The sequence below is a fragment of the Eubalaena glacialis genome, chromosome 6, assembly GCF_028564815.1.
Source record: "Eubalaena glacialis isolate mEubGla1 chromosome 6, mEubGla1.1.hap2.+ XY, whole genome shotgun sequence".
NCBI lineage: Eukaryota > Metazoa > Chordata > Mammalia > Artiodactyla > Balaenidae > Eubalaena > Eubalaena glacialis.
In genome coordinates, this window is record NC_083721.1 from 129550781 (window position 1) to 129557965 (window position 7185).

A 7185-nucleotide genomic window follows, 5' to 3' on the forward strand; every position below is an offset into this window, starting at 1 on the left:
ACTCAGATTCTAGTCCAAGCTGCTCAACTAACAGATTGAGTGTCACTCAAGGTCTCTGTGCCTCAGTTTCCCCTGCTCTAAGGGACATTTTATGGGTATGTGCTTCCCTGGATGGGTTCATCAGCTAGTGGGTGTGTGTGTTCAGAGAATGCAGCCAGGGAGTCATTTGTCACCCTGTTCCCCCGACACCTGGCTCTAACATGAACTCTGTTCTGAGCTGGGTTCCTTTTAAATCCACTCATCAAGCTGAGGCTGTCATGGGCTCAAAGACCTGCAAGCTAAGCCTGCATGGAGACCACTGAAAACACAGCCAGGACCCAACGACTGAACCATCAGTCGTCATGCGCATCAGAAAGGGCCTTTGGGCATTTCCTGGAGTTTTCTTCCTTTTCCCATCAAACTGGCAAAGACTCCAGGAGATTACTGCTTATTAACCTGTGGTCTACTAATTCCACTCCCATCCTTCCACCAACCTATCCATCAAAATCAGGTAGGAGGAAGAAGACTCACTTTCCCAGAGGCCTTGTGAAAGGCCTGGTCCACCGGCCTCTCCTTTCCCTCCCTCCAGACCTCTGGACACAGCATTCCAGAAGCTATCATGCCTTCCCTGACCACTGACCATGACTATCTGGGTCAGGATTGAACAGAGAACTGCAATAGCAGCCATTGATGATAGGCACTTGCTATATAACAGGGACTTCTCAAACATGATCTCATTCAAGCTATTAGCCCTATTGTTACCCTCATTTTGCAGATTAGAAAACTGGGGTTCACAGATTGTTAAAATCAGGTGACCAAAGTCTCACAGCTCTTAACAGTGAAGCTTCACTGTCTCAGGCGAAGTCTAGAAGGACAGCAGCCCAGAGGGGCCCTCCCTGGAGACGGTCCCATGAGGATCCCAGGATACATCCTTGCCAGGATCCTCTGCCCAAAGCAGGAAGGCACTGAGACTCCTGCAAATCCCTCCCTGGAGAGCATCAGGCAGTGATGAGGGGCAGTGAAGGGCAGCACTCAGAGGAGAGAACTGGTGTACACTTTGCAGAAAGCTTTTATGGCTGGGAAGGAGTAAGTCATAGGCACACAGACTCTGGAACAATACAAGAAACTAGCCATCATGTTTCCTTGAGCTGCATGACTCTGTGCAAATCCATCCCCCTCTACGGACCTCACTATCCCTATCTGTCAAATGGGCAGGTGTCAGTCTAGATCTCCAAGGGCCCTCCCAGCTCTATCCCTTGAGGCTTAAGCTGGGAAACATCCATGACACGCCAGGGTAGAGGGTGAAGAATGCATGGGAAAGAGCAAAAGGGGTAGGAGAAGTGGAAGGAAGGGCAATGCCCCCTGACAAACTCCTTCTCAGCCTGACTCTCCCAGGAAGCCTTCCCCGAACCCCACCCCCGTGGCCTTCTTCCAGACTCCCCTTTAGCCCTCAGCCTGGACCTAAAGCAAGGCCTGGCCCTGGCTGAGGGCAGGTTGGCGAACTGAAGAAGCAAACTCCTGAGAGAGAGAATATGTGAACAAAGTGAGCCGTCTCCTCTGTGGAGCCAGCAGGTGCCGGGAAAGCCCCGCAGAACTGAGCTGACATGGGGTGTGAACCAAAGACGGCTGAGTACATAAGAGAGTGAGTTGGTGAAAGAAGGACCAAGACTGGGCAGCTGCCTCCCCAGAAGGGGGCTTGGGAAGGGACAGACCAGCTGGCTGGTTCTGGGCGTGATACCAGGGGCTGGGGCCCAGAGGCAGTTTGCAGAAATGGAGTTTTAAACACATGCTAAATGCCCCTGGGGCCTGAGTCAGGAGCTCAGTTTTGGAGGGAGGCATGAAGAAGGTGAAAAGCCAAAGCGAGTGGAGGAATTCGTAAAGACGCTCCTTGACTCCCCAGCTCTGCACCTTGCTAACTCCTGCTCATCCTCCAACGGTCAGCTTACTAGCCTCTGACTGCCAGCACTAACCGCATTCTCCCATCAAAAACTCCCAAACCCCCAACGTGGCCCCTCGCCTTCCTTCCATCACAATTTTACCTAAATGACTATTCAGCATCTGACTGATTTCTCCACAGGGTCTATTAGCTCTGTAAGGGCAGGGACAGTGCCCTGTTCACCACTAAATGGCCGGCCCCAGCCCCGAGGTACTCGTGAGAGGCACTCAGGAAGTATTTGTTGAATGCAAGGATGAGTGAAAGAGAGCATGGGCTGGGGGGGTGGGTCTGGAAGGCCTCCAGAGACTAGACAGTCCTCTCGGGGCCCCGGTGGGAGTCAGCCTGCTCGGGACGGAGGGGTGAGGAGTGGCACGCAGGCTAGCACTCACTGCCACACTGGCCGTGTAGTTTGGCCTCACATCCACTGAGAGAGGGTGAAACCAGGCTGACAGACAGCTGTCTGGAATCATTCAGTGTGTCACTGATTCCTTACCCTAGCTTGAGGGCCGCGTTAAAGGAAGCTTGGGAAATTGTTTCAACCAGCTTGCCTCGCTGGGGCCTGACATCATGCAGCCCTCTACTGTGGTTTGGTGATTAGGGAGCTTGCCTGTCACCCATTCTCCATCACACAAGCCCAAATCAGGCATGTCTTCCTCTAGTTCACGCATGGAACCAAAACATCCTGGCCCTGGTTTTACTTTCCCTCGTAAGCCCTTGTGCTTCCCTGACTGAGGGTCCTTCTGAAATCCTAGAGGTTTGTTCCCAAGTGGTGTATTCCATACATAGCCTGAAGTGGGATTACAGTAGAGATAAATAAAAGATTAGTTTCCGAGTTTCGGGACTAAATAAAGGATCAGATTCTTAGTGATTGGGAGATAAAAGGAATTTTGGGGTTTGTTCATGGATGAACTGACTCAGAAGCAGTTTGGGGCAGTGGGTAGGACCTAGAGCTCAGTTTTCCCTGGGGTTTTTTTGTGGATCTCCCTCACTACCCACCCTAGCCATCTGGTTTCACTTCTGAGACAGGCTGAGGAAGCTAGGGCAGCACGAAGCCCAAGCAAGGAGGCTGATCAGAGCCTCTGACCAGGCTGGGTGATGAATTAGGAATGGCTGAACATAACTGGCCCTTATGCTGGATTTGGAGTCTTCCTGGTCCCACTGGAGTGTAATGTCCAGGTAACACTTGGCTTCTCTGGAAGATATTCTGCATGACAATCATAACTCTCTAGAACATCACTAACAACTTAAGATTAAGCAAAAGCGGCCCTCAGGCATTGGATATACTTACTCTTTTCTGTCTTGCTTGTTTCTCTTTAGGGCCTGACAGATTTGGTGCAGCAAGTTAGAAGGGAGAGTAGAGAAGATTCCTAGAAGCAGAGACAGATGAATATCTGAATGGGGAGGGTGCACCACAAAAAAAAGAAAGAGAAAAAGAGAGCAACTCAAGAAGCACTTGCCCTGTACCATGCTGTGGCCTGACAATCAGCAGCTGGTGTTCTGAATTCTGAGCCCAGGAGACCAGAGGAAAACCAGGCTGTGTCCATCGAGCTTTATTTATAAAAGCAAGGGAGTCCAGCATGGCCTCCATGTCCCAGTGGCAAAAGGTCCAAAGATCTCCTCTTTTAAAGTATAAGAGTTCAGTTAGCTGAGAATTTAATGACTGTAGGACAGAGAATTCCCCATTGGCTTGAAATAATTAAGGGGTTGCTCCTGATGGATTTATGTTAACAGGATATATCTGTAGTAGTAGTAGTAGTAGTAAAGAAAAATGGGCATCATTTTATGAGAATTTATGGCACAGTTGTAAGCCCATTTCATGTGTTAACTTGTTTAAGCCTTATAAGAAGCACATGAAGTTAACAGAACTTGTTAGCTGTGGGAAGAAGACCCTGGGAGGAAAAGGAAAGGATCATAATTTTTTTTAAACTAGATTTATTTTGAATTTTTAACAAGGGCTCAAAAATCCAACTATCTCTTTATAATTCATGAATTTGGCCTGAATGATGATGATGACAGGGGATGAATGTGACTGTGAAGTAAAGTAGTATCATCCAAAGATACGCTGTAACCAGTCACCTACTTGCAAGCGACATTATCACACCCGGAAACATTTCAATTTCCATCTAATACACGGGTGTTTGCAAAGATCTCTATGTTTACCAACATGCAGGAAAAAATCCCAAATATTTGATTGTTTTTCACCTCTCTCTCTCTCTCTCTCTCTCTCCCCCTCCCCGCCCCACCCCCCTCCCGCTTCCCTCTCTCTCCCTCTCTCACTCACACACACACACACACACACACACACCACCACCACCACCACCACTACCAGAGCACCCTGGCTGAGCCCCAGCCAACCTGCCTCCTGGCTGCCCTTCCTCAAGGATCCTGGCCTGAGGCTTGTGGACAGAGCTGGGTAAAGCAACACATGATCTGAACGGGATACCTGGTGATGAGCAGCCTTGGCAACCTAGACCCCCAACATTCCCACTGTACTTGAGATAAAAGGAGAAGTGCCCCTGACCTGGCTGCTTTCTACGGGGGCCTCGCAGGTCAGAGCGTAGACACCTAAGAGCATCGGCCAGCTGAGGACTGGGCCTCGCATGGAGGCAGTCAATGAGGAGAGGAGGGAGCCGTCCTTCCAGGTGACCCCCTCACAGATGCAGTGGCTCTGGGAACTCCAAAGTGGGAACTCAACTCCCAGAGAGCAACTGGCAACAAACTGAGGCCTCTCTATTTACAAATTCTACTCTGAGCCTCTCAATTCTGGAGCTACATTTCCCACAGAGCGAACGCTGGACCACCTGCAGCAGAATTCCCAGGAAAGCTTGTTGAACCTGTGGATTCCTAGGTCCCACCCCAGGCATCCTGGATCAGCTCCCGGCACTAGGGTGCAGGAATCTGCATGTTGAAAGGGCTCCCTAATCAGCCTTATGCTCCATAAAGACTGGGAACCACTGCTTTAGAGATGTATTTCACCGGGTTGTAGTTTCTTCCATTTCTACAGGTTTCATATTTTACTCTGCTTCAATTCAACAAAAATTCACGGACAGCCTGCTAACCAGACCCTGTTCCAGGTACAGAGGGTGCAGCACTGACAGGGACCCAGACCCTGCCTTCAGGGAGGTTGCAGTGATTTCAGTCTCACAGCAATGCCAACAGCCACAGCACATTAGGACTCTTTTTTTACAAATGAGAAAGCAGGACTCAGAGAGTGTAAACAACTTACCCAAGGTCACACAACTGCTAGGTGATATTTCTAGAGCTAGAATCCACTCCCCTCATTTCAGACCCACATTCTTTGCACTGCCCCTCAGAACATTAAAGGCTCAGTTGGTAGAGTGAAAGCTGTAAGGACCCTTAGCAGATAACTAACTGTTCCAGGAATATCCAAGAGGTTTTGTCATTTCAACTCTAACCAGTTGACAGTGATTGCCTCTACTTGTAAGGGAGGGCTCTGCAGCTACATCCAGGATCAGTGACAAAGATGCTGCAATTGACTAATCACATCTACAGTAGGTACAGAACCAGGGAGTGGCTGCACACGGACTACATATGCACACTGGTCCTGTATATGGACAAATCCTCCATTTTATTGATGGGGAAACTGAGGTCCAGAGAGACAGAAGTCATCCAAGTCTCAGACCCGGTACTGGACTAGAACCAAGGTCTCTAAGATTCTAGTCAAGGGCTCTTTACACTATCCAGTGCTGCCTTTCCCATGCAGCCAAGATGATTAAACTGAGAAATGGACCAAAGTGTCAGGAATCAAAGACTTTCTGGTGTTGGTACAAAGGGTCCTGTGGAGCCCAGGGGAAGGAAAGGAGGCTGAAATGGTAGGAGGACTGACTAGGGAGACGGCCCCTCCCATTTCTCCCCTCCCAATGGTGGAAGGAAGAAACCCACATTACTGAGCCCTCATCTGTGCCAGGCACTGTGCTAACTACATCAATTACCCCATTTAATCCTTTCAATCACCCCATGAGGAAGCTCCACGCAGAGGAGGAAACAGGGTGGGAGAGGTTAAGTGACTGAGCCAAGCTCACATAACCCAAGTGGCTGAGCCAGGACAGGCTCCCAGGTCGTTGTGGCTCTACAGCCCACCCATGATCACACAGCGAGGCTTAGAGCACATGCTTTGGGTCAGAAAGACCTTATTTTGAGTCCCAACTTTACCACACGCTGGCTCTGTAACCTTGGGCAAGTGCCTTAACCTCTCCATGCCTTAGTTTTTTCATCTGTAAAATAGAGACATAGCAGGGCTTAGCTCAGCGAGTTGTTGTTATAGTATTAAAAGAAATAATATATGGGAAGCACTAAGCCATAGTATATAGTAAATGCTCAATAAACAGTAGCTCTTACTGTTGCCCTCACCACTGCCCTGGGCATATCACCTGGACACCTGCCACCCAGTGCTGGCCTGGACATCCCTCTTGGACAAGGTTCCATCCTGAGCTCATCATGTTCATTTCATTTTTCCTACAGCTGGAGTTAGGACCCCAGAGCCCCATTTGCAAATATATGCAAGTACTATATAAATCACAGGGGAGCAGATCTTTGGAGAAGTTAGGAAGCCTGTTACCCACAGACAGACTCACCTCAGAACAACTGCCACAAGATGGCAGCCTAAGAAGTAGCCACAAATCAGCATAGCTCTTCTAAGCCAGGCCACAGCCTGTCAGATGGGGTCTCCCCAGCTGTGTTCACAGTGACCAGAGGGCCTGGCTGTGTGCAAGAACCTCTTTAGGGCACTTCCTGAGGCGGTCACTGCTTTCCTGACCTCATTAGGGACTGTTAGCACATCAAAGAAGGGTGGTTGGAGTTTTAACCTAAGAAAGTGAGGCATTATGCTTTTATTTACTCTTAGGTGCCCAAGAACAAGTGATGAGTTTCTTTTAAGCTTTTTTTTTTTTTTGACTGTGTTGGGTCTTCGTTTCTGTGTGCGGGCTTTCTCTAGCTGCGGCGAGCGGGGGCTACTCTTAGTTGCGGTGCACGGACTTCTCATTGCGGTGGCTTCTCTTGTTGCGGAGCATGGGCTCTAGGGCTTCAGTAGTTGTGGCACGCAGGCTCAGTAGTTGTGGCACACGGGCTTAGCTGCTCCGCGGCATGTGGGATCTTCCTGGACCAGGGCTCGAACCCGTGTCCCCTGCATTGGCAGGCGGATTTTTAACCACTGTGCCACCAGGGAAGCCCCGAGTTTCTTTCAAATGCCTTTTTTTGACAAACTTATGGTTACCAGGGAGGAAAGCGGGAGGGGGGGGGATTAAATTGGG